Below are 6,823 nucleotides of genomic sequence, written 5' to 3'. Positions count from 1 at the left end.
CTACCTGACAGCTCCCAGCCTATTGTATCAGCGTCTATCAATTTACAAAATGTATCTTTTTAAGGTTTTGATTTTATTATTGCTAGTATGTATGTACTGTATATACAAACATGTGCACTTGTACATGCACATATGCATGAAAACATGCACACATATACACACATATTCACACACACATATATGTGTGCTTGCACATGCACACACAAATGGAAATGTGCACACACATGCACATACACATGTCCACATAAACACACATGCGTGTGTACTTGCACAAGCACACATGCATGAAAACATGCACATATACACATATATATGTTCAAACACATATATGTGCACTTGTACATGCACACACACATATACATGCTTACACAAACACAAACATGCACATGGCCCTACTTAGCACCGCTCACTCACAAGCTCAGCAATTCTAGACAGTGTTTCACCTTCTTTTGGGTCTGGAGACTGTGTACCCTAGTGCTTCCCACCACTGAGTCTTTTCCTCCTGCTGAGCCTTTCTGCCTGGAATACCTACCTCCCCTTGCCTTTTGAAGGGCAAGTCCCACTATCCATTGAGATATCACATTAGATTCTACCTGCTCACAAAGGCCTTTCTGGATCACCACCTTCCAGCACAATCTAAATTGAGCCTCGGTCACAATTCTTTCATGACACCTTTTTCAACTTTGCAATCACCAGGGTTTGTGGCTTTGTACCAGAGAGCGAGGTCTGCAAGACAATGGCTAGATTGTCTGTGCTCACCAGGCCTAGAGCAGTTCACGAATAGTACTTGTGTGAATGGGTAACCACATCAGATTTCTCAGAGGTAATGTGGCCCAAGTGAACAACTAACAGGTGTTAAGTGAGGTCAAGACTGCAAGTTTGCTTTGTCTCTTGAGAAAGTCAATGATATTGGGGATATATAAGTAACAGCTTGGAAACAAGATGGTTCTGGTTTTGTTTTTGAGATAGAGTCTGGTTATGTTACCCAGAATGCTTTGAGTTTCTCAAATGATCCTCCTGTTTAGGCCCCTGAGTGGCAATGACTAGGTGTGTATCATTGCTTGGGCTGGAGGACAGTTTCTGTTTATCTGGAACGTGACATCAATGAGGAAGACATCACACGTCACAAGGCCTCCTTTCCTGCCTGTGCTTGGAGGGAACTAAGCCAATATGTCCTATCTGTGTATTGAGGGCCTCCCAAACCTGGTCCCATTATTTTGAGCTATTTAGGACAGATTGGGGTTTTCTGCTCTCTTGACCTTCTCCTGACCACCGCTGCTTCCATTGCATACCTCAACCCACGTCCCAGACTTGAGCCTCCTCCTGGAAAGGCTGGGAAGACACCCTCTTCATTAGCAACTCATTCTGCTGAAGTGTAAACTTGACCTTTGAGAGCTACTGACCTGGACACGGAAGGGGTGATTCCAGCAGGAACTGAGACTCTCTTCATGGTTTTTCACTTGCAGAGTAATCAGGGAGAGGGGGGCCGAGCATTGATTTCGGTAATGCGTCTGAAGCAACGTCGTGGAAAGAAACCTTCCTCTGGTTTCGGAAATAGAGTTTGATGCAATGGCTCTGATGAACCCTTCTCTTGGGAGAGAGTTCAGACAACATGTTTTATTTTTCTGAGCTTTAGTCTCTCCATGAACAAAACAGGTGACAGAGCTGGAGTTTAGTTGCGGTCAAGAGCACATGTATGCCCAGGCCTTATAGGGAAGCTCTCCAGACTGAGTCTTTAGGAGTGGGGGCCATGCTTGTGAGCCTTAGGGAGACTCTGCAGATGGTGTTGACATGCACTGATAGTTACTACTTTAGGTGTCTCCTCCTTTTAAATATCATATTAGAACACCTCAGCTTTCTTATAGAACCTTGGCAAATACTACTGTGAACTCTCCCTTCACAAGATTCTGGGGCTTCGGTTGTAGGACTTACCTACTCAAAGGGAACTATTTGAATTATATGCTACAATTTATTTGTTTTTATTTTAGAACATTGGTGTTTTGCCTGCATGTGTGTCTGGGTGAAAGTGGCAGATCTTTTTGGTTTGTTTGTTTTTTGTTTTGTTTTGTTTTTGGTTTTTTGTTGTTGTTTTTTGAGACAGGGTTTCTCTGTGTAGCCCTGGCTGTCCTGAAACTCACTCTGTAGACCAGGCTGGCCTCGAATTCAGAAATCTGCCTGCCTCTGCCTCCCAAGTGCTGGGATCAAAGGCGTACGCCACCACCGCCCGGAGAAAGTGTCAGATCTTATAGTTGTAGACAATTGTGAGCAGATGTGCAGGCATTGAGAATTGAACCCGGGTCCTCTGGAAGAGCAGTCAGTGCCTTTAACCACTGAGCCATCTCTCCAGCCCTGAATTATTTGTTTATAGTAAAAGAATTCTGGGTACTAATGCTGTATTATGAATCTCATATAGTCACGGTTTAAGTTAAACCATATGTAATAAATTATATTTAACTTAATGAATTATATCCATCACACCAACAGGTCATTTGATTCAGGGGAAAACAGCTACCGTGGATAGTGTGATGTCTTACTGAGAAAATGTTCCCATGACCTTCGGGATGAGAAAGTAGAGGGTAGGCGTCTTTACGCCAAACTACCTCATTCCACTACCAAACAGCAAGTCCTAAGAACTAGATGCACGAGCTTACACTAGGCCTGAGAATCAAGAACCGAAACAAACCATGGAATTGAGAACAGAAATTACAGGCACAGTGAAAAGCAGAACAAGGCTGGGGGGCGGGGGTGGGGTGCCTCGTCACTGAACCCCATAGGTGAAAAAGAAGTGACTAGATCTGAGGTAGTATGGGAACACTGGCCTGCGTCTCCAGCCTACACAGAGCAGAAAAACATTGCCTCAACCATCTTTGGACAAATAAGTACCCTTCCCCCACCACAGGAGTATGTACGTAAACTTCTGCCCCTTTACCTCTGGGTAAAGGTGGGGCAAAGTGCACGTACAGCTGTTAAATGCTTTTATCTGGTCAGAATCAAAGTGAGGTACAGAGAGCACCCTAGGTTTCTTGCATACCCAAGTTCGTGGAGTGCAAGATGTCCCACCATGCAGAGTTGCTGTTGCTCAGAGCCTGTAACTGTCACAGCCTTCTTCTTTCTGGAAGCCTTTGCACCTTTACTGTGTGGCTCAAGATCTTTGACATATCTGGGCTTCCTGTTTGAGATGTCATCTCTTCGACATCTCCAAGAATAGACTGCCCTTGCTCTCACCCTTCTCCATTCATGCCTTCTACTCTGTTTCACTCATTTGCTCTATCAACACCACAGCATATCGGAGAACACCTCAGGTACCAGGAACATGGCAGGGAACAAACAGATAGGTGTCTTCTCTCCTGAAGACTGTGTTCCAAAGGGGGAAGGAGGGCCGTAGACCAACAAATACATGATGTGTCAAGAGATGACAAACAGTTTGAAGGTAAAAATAGGGAAGGTCACGAAGAGATGCAGAGGAAGGTCCTAGTTTTGAGTGGTCAAGGAGGCTTTGCTGTCAGCCTAACTTTGAGCAGACAGCTCTGTGAACTTTCAAAAATACTTTATAGACATGATAGCCTCAGATGATCTGCCAACTGGTACGCACAGCAGTAGACTCAAAGTAAAGCTAAATCAGGTGACCTCAAAAAAGGTAAGTAAATGTGACTAAAGTATACATCTTGATGGATGAAGGAGAAAAAAAATAGTAGGACAAAAGGAAAGAAAGAAAGAGAGGCTTGGGAGAGGCTCAATTGGAAAAGATTTGCCATGTAAGCACAAGGACCCGAGTTCAAATCCCTAACACCCATGGAAAACCTGGGCTCTGTGGTGTATGTAGTGCATTGCAACACTGGGGAAGCAGGGTGAGGAGGGCTTGCTTGACAACTTGTCTAGTCAAAACAGTGAGTTCTGGGCTCAGAGGAGAGACCTTGTCTCAAAACATAGAGAACAATCGAGATGCCTGGTGCTGACCTCCAGCTTTCATGTGTTCGCATACATGCGTGCACACAACCTCTCTCACACGCACTCACAGCAGAAATGAACTGTTAACAATGATGGTTCTGTAGCATATGCAATGTTATATCTAACAAAAGAAAAACCTATGACAAAGCCCAGATATCAAAACTGCCTAACTGATGTTTCTAAGGAACAGTCGGCCTTCTGTATCTAGGTTTCCCAGTGTCAGGATTTAACACTCTATGGCCTGAAACTATTAAGAAATTAACTGGGGGGTGGGGGGGGAGGGTTGGTTGGAGGGATGGCTCAGCAGTTAAGTGCACTGACTGCTTTTCCAGAGGTCCTGAGTTCAATTCCCAGCAAACACATGGTGGCTCACAACCATCTGTAATGGGCATCCAATGCCCTCTTTTTGTGTGTCTGAAGACAGCCACAGTGTACTCACATAAAATAAATAAATAAAATCTTTTAACAAAAGAAAAGAAAGAAAGAAAATAACTGGGAAGCCTGCTGAGCAGGTACAGACTTTTTCCCTTGCTGTAGTAATTATTTATATATCATTTACATGCTACCTAAAGATGACTCAGTTATTGGAGGAAAGCCATAGGCGCAAATACTCTGCCATTTTCTATAAGGGACTAGAACATCTGTGAATTTCATTCTCTGTGGTCAAATCCTGAAGCCAATCCCCTGTGGGTATGGAGAGATGGCTGCAGTGTGTCTCCTTGTACTTTATTGACTGAAAAGGCTGAGGTTCCAAAGCTCTTGATCCCAGCCCTGCTCTGGAGTTCCGCAGGAAATAGACAGCAGCCTGTGGAATGGGCTCCTCTTGACTTCAGGAAAAACAGATGATGCTGTGGAAACAGGGAGACTGGGGGAGGCAGGTGGACCCAGGATTGAATGGAAACTGAGACGAAGAAGTTAAACTACGTGCCCAGATCACACAGCTCGGTCAGGCCAGGATGACAACCCAGGCAGAACTGGAGAATTATGCCCAGGGAGAAACCAGCCGATCTCAAAAGCCTGCATCTCTTCTCAGGCTCTTTATGCACTGCTCTCTTGTTTTGAGACTGGATTTCGCTGGGTAGCCAAGGCTCACAACCCTCTTGCCTTAGATTCCTAAGTGCTGGATTTATAAAATTGTTGGAATAGTAATAGAGATACAGAATAGAATCCAACTTACAGGAGTCAAAAGACAATAGTTGCTCTTCGGCTTTCGGCTCGGAGGAGAGTAAGGTGCATCTTTCTTCGGTCATCCCGAATCCGGGTTCATCCGACACCGGTTGCCTCCATCATGCCACCCAAGTTCGACCCCAACGAGATCAAAATCGTGAACTTGAGGTGCATCAGAGAAGAGGTGGGCGCCACATCTGCCTTGACCCCTAAGATCGGTCCTCTGGGTCTGTCTCCAAAAAAAGTTGGCGATGATATTGCCAAGGCTACTGGTGACTGGAAAGGTCTCAGAATTACAGTGAAACTGACCATCTAGAACAGACAGGCCCAGACTGAGGTGGTGCCCTCTGCCTCTGCCCTGATCATCAAAGCCCTCAAGGCACCACCGAGAGACAGGAAGAAGCAGAAGAACATTAAACACAGTGGGAACATAACTTTCGATGTCAACATTGCCCGGCAGATGAGACATCGGCCTTTGGCAAGAGAACTTTCTGGAACTATCAAGGAGATCCTGGGTACCGCACAGTCTGTGGGCTGCAATGTGGATGGCCGCCACCCTCATGACATCATAGATGACATCAACAGTGGTGCAGTAGAGTGCCCAGCTAGTTAAGAAGCAACAAGAAAAATTTTCAATAAAAGATCCGATAACCAAAAAATAAAAAATTTTTAAAAATTTAAAAAGACAGTAGTTACAGAAGAGCACCATGGGTAGTCTTTACGGTGATGAAACAGGTTGGTGTGTTGACTGTGGTAGTGGTCACACGAAGCTGTGTGTGACAAATTACTCAGAACTAAGCACACAGAAAGAAGACTAAATCAAGGATTGGGGGAGAGATGGCTCAGCAGGTAAAAGTGCTTGCCCAGCAAGGTGAGGTCCAGGGTTCAGATCCCTAGTGCCCACATAAATGCTTGCTGAGTGTAGTGGCACTCCTGGGATTCCAGTACTGAGAAGGTAGAGGTGTGAATGCCCAAAGCAAGCTCACGGGCTCGACTAGTGAGCTCTGGGTTCAAATGAGAGACACTGCTTGGATAAATAAGGTGGAGAGTGATCAAGGAAGATGGCCTGTTTCAACCTTGGATTTACACACACACATGTGTACGCACACATATGCAGACACATACAGACATGCAAGCAAAAGAATAAATTAAGGCTGGGCATAGTGGCACACACCTTTAATACCAGCACTCAGGAGGCAGAGATGGGTAGATACTGGTGAATTTGAGGCCAGTTAGCCTAGTCTACAGAGAGAGAGTTCCAGGACAGCCAGGGCTATGTAGAGAGACCCTGTCTCAAAAAAAAAAGAAACGAATGAATTGTATTGATGTGAACTACCTGCAACTGTCTGAAACTCCAGTTCTAGAGGACCTAACGCTCCCTCTTGACCTCCTCAGGCAAAACACTCATATCTCTATATCTATCTATCTATCTATCTATCTATCTATCTATCTATAAATAAATAAACTTAAAAGGTACACAGCAAAGGAAGGAACCTTGGCATATCTACATGATGGCACTGAGTGCTATCTATAATTTAGAAGTATCTCTAAAAATCTTAACACCTAAGTGGGCCTTTGTGAGATACTTAGGATTGGATGAGGCCCTGAGGTTGGGGCTCTCACAGTGAGCTCACTGGCTTCCCTAACAGAGGAAGAGTTTGGCTTCCTCCTACCATTAATGCCCTCCTGCTTTGTTACTATAGAGCAG

The 6,823-nt window shown here is 44.8% G+C and overlaps 1 pseudogene; it reads left to right on the top strand.

Annotated features, from left to right (window-relative positions):
• Positions 1 to 5,236: 5,236 nt before the first annotated feature.
• LOC110303737 (large ribosomal subunit protein uL11 pseudogene) lies at positions 5,237 to 5,728 on the top strand (annotated as a pseudogene).
• Positions 5,729 to 6,823: the final 1,095 nt, after the last annotated feature.

This window comes from Mus caroli, unplaced genomic scaffold, assembly GCF_978045245.1.
Source record: "Mus caroli unplaced genomic scaffold, Mus_caroli_1 scaffold_1, whole genome shotgun sequence".
NCBI lineage: Eukaryota > Metazoa > Chordata > Mammalia > Rodentia > Muridae > Mus > Mus caroli.
Note: the sequence above shows the minus strand (reverse complement) of the source record. Positions and strands in the feature narration are given on the sequence as shown.